We start from the raw sequence: 16433 nt of genomic DNA on the forward strand, positions 1-16433 counted from the left end.
AAGAGCACCAAAACATGTCTGCAGCATTGAAGGTCCCCAAGAACACAGTGGCCTCCATCATTCTTAAATGGAAGATGTTTGGAACAACCACGACTCTTCCTAGAGCTGGTCGCCCGGCCAAACTGAGCAATCGGGGAGAAGGGCCTTAGTCATTTAGGTGACCAAGAACCTGATGGTCAGTCTGACAGAGCTCTAGAGTTCCTCTGTGGAGGAAGGAGAACCTTCCAGAAGGACAACCATCTCTGCAGCACTCCACCAACCAGTCCTTTATGGTAGAGTGGCCAGATGGAAGCCACTCCTCAGTAAAAGGCACATGACAGCCCGCTTGGAGTTTGCCAAAAGACACCTAAAGACTTTCAGACCATGAGAAACAAGATTCTCTGGTCTGATGAAACCAAGATTGAACTCTTTGGCCTGAATGCCAAGCGTCACGTCTGGAGGAAGCATGGTTGTGGCAGCATCATGCTGTGGGGATGTTTTTCAGCGGCAGGGACTGGGAGACTAGTCAGGATCGAGGCAAAGATTAAAAGAGAAATGCACAGAGAGATCCTTGATGAAAACCTGCTCCAGAGCGCTCAGGACCTCAGACTGGGGTGAAGGTTCACCTTCCAACAGGACAACGACCCTAAGCACACAGCCAAGACTACACAGGAATGGCTTCGGGACAAGCCTCTGAATGTGCTGGAGTGGCCCAGCCAGAGCCCGGACTTGAACCCGATCGAACATCTCTGGAGAGACCTGAAAATAGCTGTGCAGCAACGCTCCCTATCAAACCTGACAGAGCTTGAGAGCATTTGCAGAGAAGAATGGGAGAAACTCCCCAAATACAGGTGTGCCAAGCCTGTAGCGTCATACCTAAGAAAACTTGTTGCTGTAATCGCTGCCAAAGGTGCTTCAACAAAGTAGGGAGTAAAGGGTCTGAATACTTATGTAAATGTGATATTTCAGTTGTAATTTTTAAAATCTATTAGCCAACATTTCTAGAAACCTGTTTTTGCTTTGTCATTATGGGGTATTGTGTGTAGATTGATGAGGGAAAAAACAATTTAATACATTTTAGAATAAGGCTGTAACGTCACAAAATGTGGAAAAAGACAATGGGTCTGAATACTTTCACTGTACATCACAAGAAAGAGAAGAAAGAACTTTATATTGATGGGTCCTAATTTTTGGTGGAATTGAAAAGATTTATAATTTAATACAGTTGAATTGTTTACAAATTACATGTGCTGAAATGAAAGCAACTTCTGAAAATGAACACTCGGATTATAGTGATATTATAGAGGGCTCTTCAAATCAAATCAAATCAAGTTTATTTTATTTTATATAGCCCTTCGTACATCAGCTAATATCTCGAAGTGCTGTACAGAAACCCAGCCTAAAACCCCAAACAGCAAGCAATGCAGGTGTAGAAGCACGGTGGCTAGGAAAAACTCCCTAGAAAGGCCAAAACCTAGGAAGAAACCTAGAGAGGAACCAGGCTATGAGGGGTGGCCAGTCCTCTTCTGGCTGTGCCGGGTGGAGATTATAACAGAACATGGCCAAGATGTTCAAATGTTCATAAATGACAAGCATGGTCAAATAATAATCAGGAATAAATGTCCGTTTTTTTCATCATTTTTTCTTCACAGTCCCCAAGTCCAGAACAGACTATGGGAGGCACACAGTACTACATAGAGCCATGACTACATGGAACTCTATTCTACATCAAGTAACTGACGCTAGCAGTAAAATTAGATTTAAAAAACAGATTAAAAAACACCTTATGGAACAATACCTTATGGGACTGTGAAGCAACACAAACATTGGCACACACACACACACACACACACACACACACACACACACACACACACACACACACACACACACACACACACACACACACACACACACACACACACACACACACACACACACACACACACACACACACACACACTCAATAACATACGCACTATACATACACATGGATTTAGTAATGTAGATAGGTGGTAGTGGTGGAGTAGGGGCCTGAGGGCACACAGTGCGTTGTGAAATCTGTGAATGTATTGTAATTGTATAAATTGCCTTAATTTTGCTAGACCCCAAGATGAGTAGCTGCTGCTTCGGCAGCAGCTAATGGGGATCCATAATAAATACAAATACAAATATCTAATCTCGCAAACAATCTAAAGTATATTTAAAAATGTGTAATCTAGAGCCTATGGTGTTGATTTTTAATCTGAGGGTATCCTGCTATTTACACACATGCTGAATTATGCACGAGGACGTGACAACAACAGTAATTAATGAGGCAGTCTATACAGCGCAGGCAGGGTAGACAGCACAGGTAGGGTAGACAGAGCAGGTAGGGTAAACAGAGCAGGTAGGGTAGACAGTGCAGGTAGGGTAGACAGAGAAGGTAGGGTAGACAGCACAGGTAGGGTAGACAAAGCAGGTAGGGTAGACAGCACAGGTAGGGTAGACAGCACAGGTAGGGTAGACAGCGCAGGTAGGGTAGACAGAGCAGGTAGGTAGACAGAGCAGGTAGGTAGACAGAGCAGGTAGGGTAGACAGAGCAGGTAGGTAGACAGAGCAGGTAGGGTAGACAGCACAGGTAGAGTAGACAGAGCAGGTAGGTAGACAGAGCAGGTAGGTAGACAGAGCAGGTAGGTAGACAGAGCAGGTAGGTAGACAGAGCAGGTAGGGTAGACAGAGCAGGTAGGTAGACAGAGCAGGTAGGGTAGACAGCGCAGGTAGGGTAAACAGAGCAGGTAGGGTAGACAGAGCAGGTAGGTAGACAGAGAAGGTAGGGTAGACAGCACAGGTAGGGTGAACAGAGCAGGTAGGGTGGACAGAGCAGGTAGGTAGCCAGAGCAGGTAGGTAGACAGAGCAGGTAGGGTAGACAGCGCAGGTAGGGTAGACAGCACAGGTAGGGTAGACAGAGCAGGTAGGGTCGACAGAGCAGGTAGGTAGACAGAGCAGGTAGGTAGACAGAGCAGGTAGGGTAGACAGAGCAGGTAGGTAGACAGAGCAGGTAGGGTAGACAGAGCAGGTAGGTAGACAGAGCAGGTAGGTAGACAGAGCAGGTAGGTAGACAGAGCAGGTAGGGTAGACAGAGCAGGTAGGTAGACAGAGCAGGTAGGTAGACAGAGCAGGTAGGTAGACAGAGCAGGTAGGTAGACAGAGCAGGTAGGTGAACAGAGAAGGTAGGTAGATAGAGCAGGTAGGTAGACAGAGCAGGTAGGTAGACAGAGCAGGTAGGTGAACAGAGCAGGTAGGTAGACAGAGCAGGTAGGTAGACAGAGCAGGTAGGTAGACAGAGCAGGTAGGTAGACAGAGCAGGTAGGTAGACAGAGCAGGTAGGTAGACAGAGCAGGTAGGTAGACAGAGCAGGTAGGTAGACAGACAGTATTTGGTGGTTGCAGCCCTGTTCCACCCTGTTATGTTAATTTATTCATATATGCAAATACACATCACATATTTATGCACATTTTTGCACAAAATCTTTTTTTTTATTACCTGATACAAGAAGAAATTAATTCAAACATTTTTGGGTGGGACATTTGACAATAAATGTAATAGTTGAATTACCACCAACATTACTTAACTCCATTCATTATTTGTCCGTTCTAGTCAAATGTTTTATGTGTTGTAATTAAATCAATATCTGAGTATCTTCTTCCATTGTCTAACTGTTACCATTTAACAATTTTGATGACCGTTACTAATATAATGTGCTTCAACACATCTTCAGTGGTTTAGAGTTGAAGATACCTACCTTCTGAAATGTTCAGTCCCTAAAAATGTATTTCATTTAATGGGTTGGTTCAGTCCAGGTTGTATTTTCCTGTGGTTTGACGACCCTGTTAGTTAAATCTTATGCAGAGCTTCACCCTGTCTGTGTAGTTGGCACTGGTCTCTCTCTCTCTTTACCTCTTTACCTCTCAATCTCTCTCTCCTTCTCTCCCTCTGATTACTTGCCCCCCCACTCCCCAGTGGTGTAATGTCTGTAGTGAGTCTGTGTAGTTGGCACTGGTAGTGAACCCTCAGTCTGTCTGTAACTCAGTCTGTGCCGTTGGCACTGGTAATGAACCCTCAGTCTGTCTGTAACTCAGTATGTGTAGTTGGCACTGGGAGTGAACCCTCAGTCTGTCTGGAACTCAGTCTGTGTAGTTGGCACTGGGAGTGAACCCTCAGTCTGTCTGTAACTCAGTCTGTGTCGTTGGCACTGGGAGTGAACCCTCAGTCTGTCTGTAACACAGTCTGTGTAGTTGGCAGTGTGAGTGAACCCTCAGTCTGTCTGTAACTCAGTCTGTGTAGTTGGCAGTGTGAGTGAACCCTCAGCCTGTCTGTAACTCAGTCTGTGTAGTTGGCACTGGGAGTGAACCCTCAGTCTGTCTGTAACTCAGTCTGTGTAGTTGGCACTGGGAGTGAACCCTCAGTCTGTCTGTAACAGTCTGTGTAGTTGGCAGTGTGAGTGAACCCTCAGTCTGTCTAACTCAGTCTGTGTAGTTGGCACTGGGAGTGAACCCTCAGTCTGTCTGTAACTCAGTCTGTGTAGTTGGCACTGGGAGTGAACCCTCAGTCAGTCTGTAACTCAGTCTGTGTAGTTGGCACTGGGAGTGAACCCTCAGTCAGTCTGTAACTCAGTCTGTGTAGTTGGCAGTGTGAGTGAACCCTCAGTCTGTCTGTAACTCAGTATGTGTAGTTGGCACTGGGAGTGAACCCTCAGTCTGTCTGTAACACAGTCTGTGTAGTTGGCACTGGGAGTGAACCCTCAGTCTGTCTGTAACTCAGTATGTGTAGTTGGCACTGGGAGTGAACCCTCAGTCTGTCTGTAACACAGTCTGTGTAGTTGGCACTGGGAGTGAACCCTCAGTCTGTCTGTAACACAGTCTGTGTAGTTGGCACTGGGAGTGAACCCTCAGTCAGTCTGTAACTCAGTCTGTGTAGTTGGCACTGGGAGTGAACCCTCAGTCTGTCTGTAACTCAGTCTGTGTAGTTGGCACTGGGAGTGAACCCTCAGTCAGTCTGTAACACAGTCTGTGTAGTTGGCAGTGTGAGTGAACCCTCAGTCTGTCTGTAACTCAGTCTGTGTAGTTGGCACTGGGAGTGAACCCTCAGTCTGTCTGTAACTCAGTCTGTGTAGTTGGCACTGGGAGTGAACCCTCAGTCTGTCTGTAACTCAGTCTGTGTAGTTGGCACTGGGAGTGAACCCTCAGTCAGTCTGTAACACAGTCTGTGTAGTTGGCAGTGTGAGTGAACCCTCAGTCTGTCTGTAACTCAGTCTGTGTAGTTGGCACTGGGAGTGAACGGTGTAATGAGTCTTTGGCACTAGCCTTTATTAATGCATGTATCTCTTGGCCAATAAAAATGACACTTCCAAGTAAAGCATCCTTGGAGGCAGCGAGGTCATTTAACTCATCAGCAGCACTGTGTGTACTGTATGTGTGCATCTGTCTGTCTGTCTGTCTGTCTGTCCAGTTTGTCTATGTGTGTGTTGGCTTGTCTGGCTTTTGATATTGATTGGTTTAGCTGTTCCGTATTATGTTTTAGTTACTGCTCATCTTTGCCTTAATTGTCAATTAGCAAAAAAACACACATCCTCAATTTGTCATATTTGCATACCATTAGTATTCTCTCTTGAGACGCCAATGTTAGGAAATTTAAGGACAACTTCTGTATGCCCTTGCAGCTTGTTCTCGCCTTCTTTCAGACAGGCTGATTAATCCGAGGGGGATATGTCTGTTAAATGTGTGTGATTTATCTACTGCCCGTCTGTCTGTCCTTCCTTCCTTCCTTTTACTGTATGTGACAAACAGATTTTGGACAGAAAATTGCTTTTAGCTGCCTGTATGCTCTTAGAAAAAAAGGTGCTATCTAGAACCAAAAAGGGTTCTTTGGCTGTCCCCAAAGGAGAACCCTTTAAAGAACCCCTTTGGTTCCAGTTATAACCCTTTTGGTTCCGGGTAGAACCCTTTTCCCACAGAGGGTTCTACATGAAACCCAAAAGAGTTCTACCTGGAAGGAAAAAGGGTTCTATCTGGAACAAAAAAGGTTCTCCTATGGGGACAGCCACAGAACCCGTTTGGAAACCTGCAGGTCAAAGAAAGAGACAAAGGAGGAGTAGTTTGAAGTAGTTTGACGAGGGGGAGTAGGGAAGTAGTTTGACGAGGGGGAGTAGGGAAGTAGTTTGAAGTAGTTTGACGAGGGGGAGTAGGGAAGTAGTTTGACGAGGGGGAGTAGGGAAGTAGTTTGACGAGGGGGAGTAGGGAAGTAGTTTGACGAGGGGGAGTAGAGAAGTAGTTTGAAGTAGTTTGACGAGGGGGAGTAGGGAAGTAGTTTGACGAGGGGGAGTAGGGAAGTAGTTTGACGAGGGGGAGTAGGGAAGTAGTTTGAAGTAGTTTGACGAGGGGGAGTAGGGAAGTAGTTTGACGAGGGGGAGTAGGGAAGTAGTTTGACGAGGGGGAGTAGGGAAGTAGTTTGACGAGGGGGAGTAGGGAAGTAGTTTGAAGTAGTTTGACGAGGGGGAGTAGGGAAGTAGTTTGACGAGGGGGAGTAGGGAAGTAGTTTGACGAGGGGGAGTAGGGAAGTAGTTTGACGAGGGGGAGTAGAGAAGTAGTTTGAAGTAGTTTGACGAGGGGGGGGAGTAGAGAAGTAGTTTGAAGTAGTTTGACGAGGGGGAGTAGGGAAGTAGTTTGACGAGGGGGAGTAGGGAAGTAGTTTGACGAGGGGGAGTAGGGAAGTAGTTTGAAGTAGTTTGACGAGGGGGAGTAGGGAAGTAGTTTGACGAGGGGGAGTAGGGAAGTAGTTTGACGAGGGGGAGTAGGGAAGTAGTTTGACGAGGGGGAGTAGGGAAGTAGTTTGAAGTAGTTTGACGAGGGGGAGTAGGGAAGTAGTTTGACGAGGGGGAGTAGGGAAGTAGTTTGACGAGGGGGAGTAGGGAAGTAGTTTGAAGTAGTTTGACGAGGGGGAGTAGGGAATTAGTTTGACGAGGGGAAGTAGGGAAGTAGTTTGACGAGGGGGAGTAGGGAAGTAGTTTGACGAGGGGGAGTAGGGAAGTAGTTTGACGAGGGGAAGTAGGGAAGTAGTTTGACGAGGGGGAGTAGGGAATTAGTTTGACGAGGGGAAGTAGGGAAGTAGTTTGACGAGGGGGAGTAGGGAAGTAGTTTGACGAGGGGGAGTAGGGAAGTAGTTTGACGAGGGGGAGTAGGGAATTAGTTTGACGAGGGGAAGTAGGGAAGTAGTTTGACGAGGGGGAGTAGGGAAGTAGTTTGACGAGGGGGAGTAGGGAAGTAGTTTGACGAGGGGGAGTAGGGAAGTAGTTTGAAGTAGTTTGACGAGGGGGAGTAGGGAAGGGGAGAATGTATGAAGGACTTTATGAGAGTTAGCAGCACATTGCGTAGACACCCCAGACGAGACACCCAAGACCCGAGAAAATCAATGATTAGATCATACGAGGGTCAGGGGGTTTTGAAAACATTTTTGGAACAGCTTCATGTTTGACCAGTATCATCACAGTATGTCTTTTCAATGGACTCGCAAGAAAAATCAACAGAGGAGAGTGAAAATGTAAGGAGAGTATAATTCTCCTGCATTCAGGAACAAATTAAGTGGCCTGGATGGCGTCCAGGAGTCTTCCTGCACTTGGTGATTACAGTACTTGTTAATTGATTTTCAGCTGGGCACACCATCAAGAAAACATTACGTAACGGGATTAGGGCCAATGACGGGCCTGGGGAGGGGGCCAACGAGAGGCCTGGGGGGCGCCTGTGCTATAGGTGGGGAGACCTTGAATTAAATCTCCACCACCCTACCTGGCTAGGACTATCACTGAAATGTTACTGTAGTGTTGAGTTAATGTTTGGTACGTTCTATACACAACTTTATACTTTATACTTTATACTAGGACTCCTGAGTGGTGCAGCGGTCTGAGGCACTGCATCTCAGTGCAAGAGGCGTCACTACATTCCCTGGTTCGAATCCAGGCGGTATCACATCCGGCCGTGATTGGGAGTCCCATAGGGCGGCGCACAATTGGCCCAGCATCGTCCGGGGTTGGCCCGGGGTAGGCCGTCACTGTAAATAAGAATTTGTTCTTAACTGACTTGCCTAGTAAAATAAAACATATATATACTTACATTATGGCTGAGAAAGTTTCTAATACAGAAAATAAAAGGGAATCTACAAAGTTTAAGGGTGGGAACTTCACTGGAACTGTGTTTTATTCTGTCTCTGTCATTCTCTCTATCACTCTCTCTCACTCTGTCTCTCCACAGAACAGAACATTACCTTCCTCTCTACTCTTGAGCCTGTTCTGACCCATCATCCCTGTGCAGTTAGTGCAGCACTACATTTGACTCCCCCCCCCCCTCTCCTCTCCTCTCCTCGTCTCTATCTCCTATAAAAGCCTTTCTTCTGCTCAGTGCTTATTAAGGGAGTCCTGCCCCCCACCAGGATATTAGCAGAGGAAGTAAAGGTGATGTGAGGGAGAATGGGAAGACCTGCATGGCCGTCCAATAATTAATCTGCTTCAACATTCTCCCGGTCCCAAAACAAACCAAAACAACTCACAGTGACCTCCTCAGGCTCAAAGTGCTCTTCGGGGCCCATCATTTTAAACAACCTTGGGCAATATGCACCGTGAGGCTTACAGATGCGTTCTATGGTGAGAGAGCAATAGAGGGCCAAAGGAATGGAAAGGGGTGATGTGCATCCCAAATGGCACACTGGCCTATTTCCCCTTTAGTCCACTACTTTTGACCAGAGCCCTATAGTCCCTGGTCAAAAGTAGGGCACTAAGGAATAGGATGCCGTTTGAGACAGAACCGTGGTATCTCGCGTATCCCTTTGACTGGGTGATGAGGGGAATGAAGGGAATCCCTGAGGGAAATAAAGGACAGAGAGAGAGTTTTTATCAGCCCCTCCAGTCTGTTACATGAGAGAGTTATAAGGCTAGCAGCAGACAGTGGTACGTAGTTCAGGGTTGTGTCCCAAATGTTACCTTATTCCATATGTAGGGCCCTACTTTTGAACAGAATTCTATCGGCCCTGGTCAAAAGCACTACTGTACATAGGCAATAGAGCGCCATTTGGGACGCATCCCAGTTCAGACTCGATCACTTTAGGGACTTTAATGTATCTCCAAGACATACAGTTAGAAATTGTTTTCTTTATACATAGTTGAGGGAAATTTGAGTATAATAGTGAGGTCTCTGCAGTAAAGGGAGAGTGCTGATGTTGGCAGTTGTCCCTTAAAGGAGGCATTCATTAACTTTCTCTTTTCCCCTGTGTATCTCTTTCTGTGTCTGATACTCTCACTGGTCTGGTTATGCTCTGTGTCTCAATAGTATCAGTTCACCCCTCCTTCCCCATCGGTGTAGGTTCCCCCTCCTATCCAGCCTAACACCTTACTTTACAGTAAAGGTCTGCTATATTTCTGTGGAGTGTTGTCCTTAACCTCACAGTCTGATGTTGTGATGTTATCACCAGGGGTCTGGCGACCACCATAGTTTTGAAATAAATTGATTTGCGAAATCGACCACCAACTGTCGAACAACAACTTCAAAGTCATACAACAACAAAAGACACTTCAACAACTTGAAGAGAAAGACAGCACTGATAAAAAAGAAGATATCATCTACCTTGAAACTGATTCTGGTGCAATGTATGAAATAACAAGGCAATGACAAAACAGCAGATTCAAGCGGCTAGTGAAGTGGGTAATTCCTGGTGAAAACATCAACCCTGGTCTTAATGGCCATCATTATCTTCACTACTGGGGACCAGCAGATAATTGTGTTTTGGACCTCCAGTACTCAGTCCTCTTTGACAATGCCTGGTATTGTGCCCTGTTCTTCCCTAACATAACGTAAGACTGGGCAATGCTTGCATCCCAAATGGAATCCTATTCCCTACATAGTGCACTACTTTCATCCAGAGCCTCAAGGGCCCTGGTCAAAAGTAGTTCGCTACATAGAGAATAGGGTGCTATTTGGGATACAACCCTATGTAAAACTGGACTATGAGCACCTGCTGCTCCCCTGAGCCCACCAGTCTATTCCTTATTGACTGAGTACATCCCCCTCAGTGCCTTTCCCAGGCCCTTGTCAAGCACAAAATAATATTTTGCTTTGGGAAAGAACATTTTAAAACAACAGTCATTTTTATGCATCCCTATGCATCGAACTGTCATTGCAATTCCACCTAGAGTTTTCTAAAACACCATTATGGTTAATTTCCCATCAATTTCCCCGAGTGGAATCAATCTTTGTTTTGGCTGTTTATTTATTATGACGTCTATTTTACCAGGTTGGTGATTCGACCTAAAAGGGCCGTTTGGGTGATTTTTCAGGTGCCTGAGGAGATCTCCAGTGGGGCTTGACAGTCAGCCACTTAGTGGATTACCACTGAGTTAACAGGTGCCATATTATCAAAGGTGGTCTGAAGTGGAAAATGCAGTACATGAGCTTGTCAGTGTCAAACATTGTAGGACCAGATTTTATTTCAGTTTGAGTGTGCTGTTGAAGTACAGTATGTTCTATACAAGTGTGTGTGTGTGCTACTTTTCCTGAAATCATCCCTTCGCCCTGTCAATCCTGACCATGCATGAGCCTCTGTTTCTGTGTATGAAATCAGTGGAACTGGTATGGAGCCCCATGTTGCCCTATCACATCTATAGGAGGAGCCCAGCCCAGCACAGCACACCCCAGCCCAGCACAGCACACCCTAGCCTAGCACAGCCCAGCATACCCTAGCCTAGCCTAGCACAGCCCAGCATACCCTAGCCTAGCCTAGCACAGCCCAGCACACCCTAGCCTAGCACAGCCCAACACACCCCAGCCCAGCCAGCACAGCACACCCCAGCCTAGCACAGCACACTCTAGCTCAGGCCAGCCCAGCCCAGTGTAACGGATGTGAAATGGCTAGCTAGTTAGCGGGTACGCGCTAGTAGCGTTTCAATCAGTTACGTCACTTGCTCTGAAACCTAGAAGTAGTGTTGCCCCTTGCTCTGCAAGGGCCGCGGCTTTTGTGGAGCGATGGGTAACGACGCTTCGTGGGTGACTGTTGTTGATGTGTGCAGAGGGTCCCTGGCTCGCGCCCGAGGTCGGGGCGAGGGGACGTACTAAAGTTATACTGTTACATTGATGTTGTTGACCCGGATCACTGGTTGCTGCGGAAAAGGAGGAGGTTGAAAGGGGGGTGAGTGTAACGGATGTGAAATGGCTAGCTAGTTAGCGGGTACGCGCTAGTAGCGTTTCAATCAGTTACGTCACTTGCTCTGAAACCTAGAAGTAGTGTTGCCCCTTGCTCTGCAAGGGCCGCGGCTTTTGTGGAGCGATGGGTAACGACGCTTCGTGGGTGACAGTTGTTGATGTGTGCAGAGGGTCCCTGGTTCGCGCCCGGGTCGGGGCGAGGGGACGGTCTAAAGTTATACTGTTACATTGATGCTGTTGACCCGGATCACTGGTTGCTGCGGAAAAGGAGGAGGTTGAAAGGGGGGTGAGTGTAACGGATGTGAAATGGCTAGCTAGTTAGCGGGTACGCGCTAGTAGCGTTTCAATCAGTTACGTCACTTGCTCTGAAACCTAGAAGTAGTGTTGCCCCTTGCTCTGCAAGGGCCGTGGCTTTTGTGGAGCGATTGGTAACGGCGCTTCGTGGGTGACCGTTGTTGATGTGTGCAGAGGGTCCCTGGTTCGCGCCCGTGTCAGGGCGAGGGGACAGTATAAAGTTATACTGTTACACCAGCACACCCTAGCCCAGCGCAGCACAGCCCAGCACACCCTAGCCCAGCACAGCACACCCTAGCCCAGCCCAGCACAGCACACTCTAGCCCAGCCCAGCCCAGCACAGCACACCCTAGCCAAGCCCAGCACAGCACAACACACCCTAGCACAGCACAACACACCCTAGCCCAGCCCAGCCCATCACAGCAAACCCTAGCCTGGCCCAGCTCCTCTCACTAGATGGTGATGGCATCAGCTGGCTCGTAACGTAAAGCTGCCGGTAGGCTACGGTAGCAGTTACTACGTGGCTACAACGCTGCTGTAATGTCCCTGGCTGGGAGGGAGATGCCATGTGGCGCTTAGCCTAATAGAGACATCGTAGGGGGCTTTTAGCACAGATGGTTGTCATATGTATGCAAATAAGGACCAGAGTGAATCACACAGCCTTCATCAGCACCACCTGTCTGCCTCACACAGCTCTGGTCTAGACACACACTCACTGTGCACGCACGCACGCTCGCACGCTCGCACGCACGCACGCACGCACGCACGCACGCACGCACGCACGCACGCACGCACGCACGCACGCACGCACACACACACACACACACACACACGCAAAGAGAGAAAGACATGCATGCACACACATACACATGAACGCACACACATGAACGCATAAACACACACTCCTCCTCTCCAAACCTCTGCTCAGGGACAAAATTGTACCACCCGTTTTCTAATCTAGTGGCTGTATATTAATTAAAGCAACATGAATCATAATTTGTTCTGTTTGAAAAGCAGAACAGAGAAAGAGACATCGGAGGAGGAGACAGGGAGATAGAAGTAGATAGAGATGGAGGAGAAAAAATGTCTCCTTTTTTCTCTTTTGTTTGGGGATGTTTCTACTACTAGGGGGAGGTGTACGTCTGTCCTGGTCAAGGTGCACTATGCCTCTCTGGCACCCCAGGGGGTTGGCATGGTGCCCAGCCCTGGAGTGTGGCCGGGTAGGGGGTAGATAGAGGATCATTTGAATACCCCCCTGGGTACATGCTCGTCTGCTTAGCCATAATAACGTCTGGCAATTATGTAAGTGTTCACAAAGTCAAACAAGAGAGTATATAAAATACACCTCTCCTACCATTTGATGGCAGCAATATTTAATGGCAACAAAAAATAAATGATGGTTATGATGTGAAATTCCCCTCACTAGTGCAGGTATTACTATCTAGTGTCAGTGTAAAGGATAATGTTGTGGATTAGTAGTGAACAGAATCCCACATGAGACCATTGTTTTCATAACACCATATAGCGGCTATTTCGAAAGAATGTCACAGAGGAGTCGCTAGCAGATAGCATAATATTTACAATGCCGTCCCCATCTCTTTACTGTGGCAGGCAATGTGTTTTTCTGTTGTCATTGTAACACATTTTGTTTTTGGAAAGTACCCAGGTCAGCCTTTCTTTCTATTCCCATGCATTCTTCTAATTTCTGCAGCAGAAAATGACGTGTGTCTCTCTGTGTCGTGCGACAGACAGGATTCTGCGGTGAGACCTTGAAACAGAAAGAATGTCCTTCAGTGCTTGACCAAAGAATAATTACAGACAGCAAACGCTTTTGATGGTGAGTTTTAGATCTTTCCATTGTTGACCTAATTCCTCGTTGGGTCTTCCATGACAGTCTAGGCATGAACTGGGATTCCTGGTATGTGATATGTCATCTGTTTGTTAAAACAATTTAAGAATTAATGAATGGAGCTATTTCTGGAGTGAAAAACAGAATCCAAGACATTGCATATTTTCATCATGCCGTAAAAAGGACATGGATTGTGTCTTCCTTTTGACAGGTCAAAATAGTTCTACTACTTAAATTAAAGACTGCAAATATACAGTATATATTTAAAACATATTTCCATGATCAGATATCCACAGACTACAGAGTCATCATAACATAGTGCTTAGTGAGGATTCAGTACAAATTATACAACGTGAGGAGTTATAGTGTTGCTGGCTTCTCTCAGGCAACAGTATACTCTCTTTAAAGTTATATACATTCTTGCATTCAGCCCCTCCGATTTTTTTACACAAGTCAAACCCATTATCCCCTATTTAAATCACTGAGAATGCAATCAAGTAAAACTCTCAAATCCAGAGCCGCACAACTTCACACCTACTTTAATCCCATGTTAAACTAACCAGTGGTCTCGTTCTTCTAAACTGGCGTCTCGTACACAAACTAAGCAAAGGATTAGAGAATAGAAAGAGAGAAGAGGGATTTGTGACGTGTTAATACAGGGCTTAAGGGCTTTAAAGTTGTTTATCTAGTGTTAATTACCCAATTTAGGTGCTATAGAAGTAATATACTGTAGTTACCCTTCTGTTACATTGCTGTCCAATCCCATTCAAATTAGCTTCATTGACAAGTAAATAAACCAACACATGGCATGAGATGAGAGAGAAAATGTGGTCTGTCACTGAATTGGTCTCTGACGCAGATGCTAGCCATACTGTAAAACACAGTCCAGCAGAAGTCCTTTCACTGTCATACCCACAACAACCCCCACAGAGCCACAGGGCCTTTAGTTCTCCTCTTGCCCTATCTAGAACATGTAACAAGTTAAACAAGGACCAACATTCAAATCAATAGAGAAACAGAGGGGTCGTTTGCAGAGAGGAATTACTCACATAAAGATTAAAACCTTCTTTACAATCCTTTCATTTAACTATTTAAGTAGCCTCAAAAAGCTCTCCAACCATACTTCCACTATATTTGAGTGTAAAAGAGATTGGCTGTATGTTAAAGGGAATGTGTGTGTGTGTGTGTGTGTGTGTGTGTGTGTGTGTGTGTGTGTGTGTGTGTGTGTGTGTGTGTGTGTGTGTGTGTGTGTGTGTGTGTGTGTGTGTGTGTGTGTGTGTGTGTGTGTGTGTGTGTGTACTGTACTGTGTGTGTGTACTGTACTCTGCCGATGAGAGTTTGGGTGGGCATACATTATGATGAAATAGCCTGTCTGGTCCTTAACCCCGGAAAGACCACATCAAACCCACCCAGGCCCCAGAGTCTACCTCTGTGGGCTGTACCTCATCCATCCAGTACAGTATTTCTACCACACAGTTTGACTGAATTTGTCTCATACTACCACACAGTTTAACGCTGCTTTCCCCAGAGGAGGCCATTACGTTTCACCAGACAACCCCTCTTACAGACCTGGGTTCAAATACTATTCGAAAATCATCTGAAATACTGTATCTGTGATTGATTGAGCTTGTCTGGCTTAATGGACCAATAATATAGTCTGAAAACAGGCAAGACCAAGCCCTCAAAGCATTTGAAAGATTTGGAATAGTATTTGAATCCAGCTCTGGTCTCTTACATGGGGATCTATAGTGCCACCGATGGAGGTATCCTTGTAACCACTACCGACTCATTACCCATAATACCCGTAGATAATGACAACACAGGCCAGGCCACCCATCTGAGCAATGAGTTACCATTGCCATTACACCAATCATCTTGCCGCAGGGCCGGCAGCGAGCGTCCCATCACCCAGCAGGTACAGTAGAGAGGCAGAGCAGAGCCACACAGCCAGCTGGGGAAGGCATCAGGGAGACCTAAGGACAAATTCACGGTCACCATATGTATCCAATAATGGCCCATGCAGCAACCCACTGTCTGGTTTATTACTGTTCATTATAGGGCATGTTTCTGTTGGGATCCCTCTCCTCCTTTCTCCTCTCTCTCTCGCTCACACACTTTTTTCTTCTTTCTCCCACTCTCTCCTCTCACTCTCTCCTCTGTCTTTTTGTCTCCCTCATCTCTCTCCCCCTCCTCCTCTCTTCTCTCCCCCCAATCTGTTTTTACTGTTCCTCTCTAAACCACCGGGACTGTTGAGTGGGGATGATTATAACAGGACATCTGTGTGACAGGGGGGAGAAGAGCAGTTATAGGAAGACTGATCTGTGTTAACAGCAGGATGTGTGTGTGTGTGTGTGTCTGTGTGTCTGTGTGTGTGTCTGTGTGTGTGTGTGTGTCTGTGTGTGTCTGTGTGTGTGTGTGTGTGTGTGTGTGTGTGTGTGTGTCTGCGCACGCACGCACAGAACTGATGAAACCAATACAAACCAATGGCTAACCATACTGCCAGTGGCATTCTGACAGACCTTCTCACCTTAATTACTCACTCACTGAAAAGGTCATCAAGACTTGCCAAATAATGACGACAACTCAGGCCAAGAGTGCTGACCTTGCTATGTATGAGAGAGTGTGTTATAAACTATTGTGAAACTATGTATCTAACACTATTCAGGGAGCTTTCCATATATGCATAGATGAGGCTGCTCGTCTCAAACTCCGCTCTACGGAAACATTGTATTCTGGTGAGGACATGGCTGAAACAACATGTCACAAACAGAACAAATCTGGTGTTTCACACCCCACTGAAAACAGTAGAATTGTAGAGTCAACAATACGTCTCATGGGCAGGTTATCAACAATGGCACTCCATGTTAACCCAGAGGAGTAGGCCTAGGTCTCTGAATCAGTCTTTGAATGAGATGGATGTCCATCATTGCATCAAAAAATGTGGCCTACTTTGACTTGAGGTTCATCCGGTTAGTATTTAATCATTCTGGTATAGAAAGGATAAAGCAGCACATTGTTGAGATGTCTGTCTCAGAGTGTGTATTGTGTGTGTTCTGCTCTTCTTCTGCCCTCTGACCTGGATAGGTAG

Source organism: Salvelinus namaycush, chromosome 35 (assembly GCF_016432855.1).
Source record: "Salvelinus namaycush isolate Seneca chromosome 35, SaNama_1.0, whole genome shotgun sequence".
Lineage (NCBI taxonomy): Eukaryota > Metazoa > Chordata > Actinopteri > Salmoniformes > Salmonidae > Salvelinus > Salvelinus namaycush.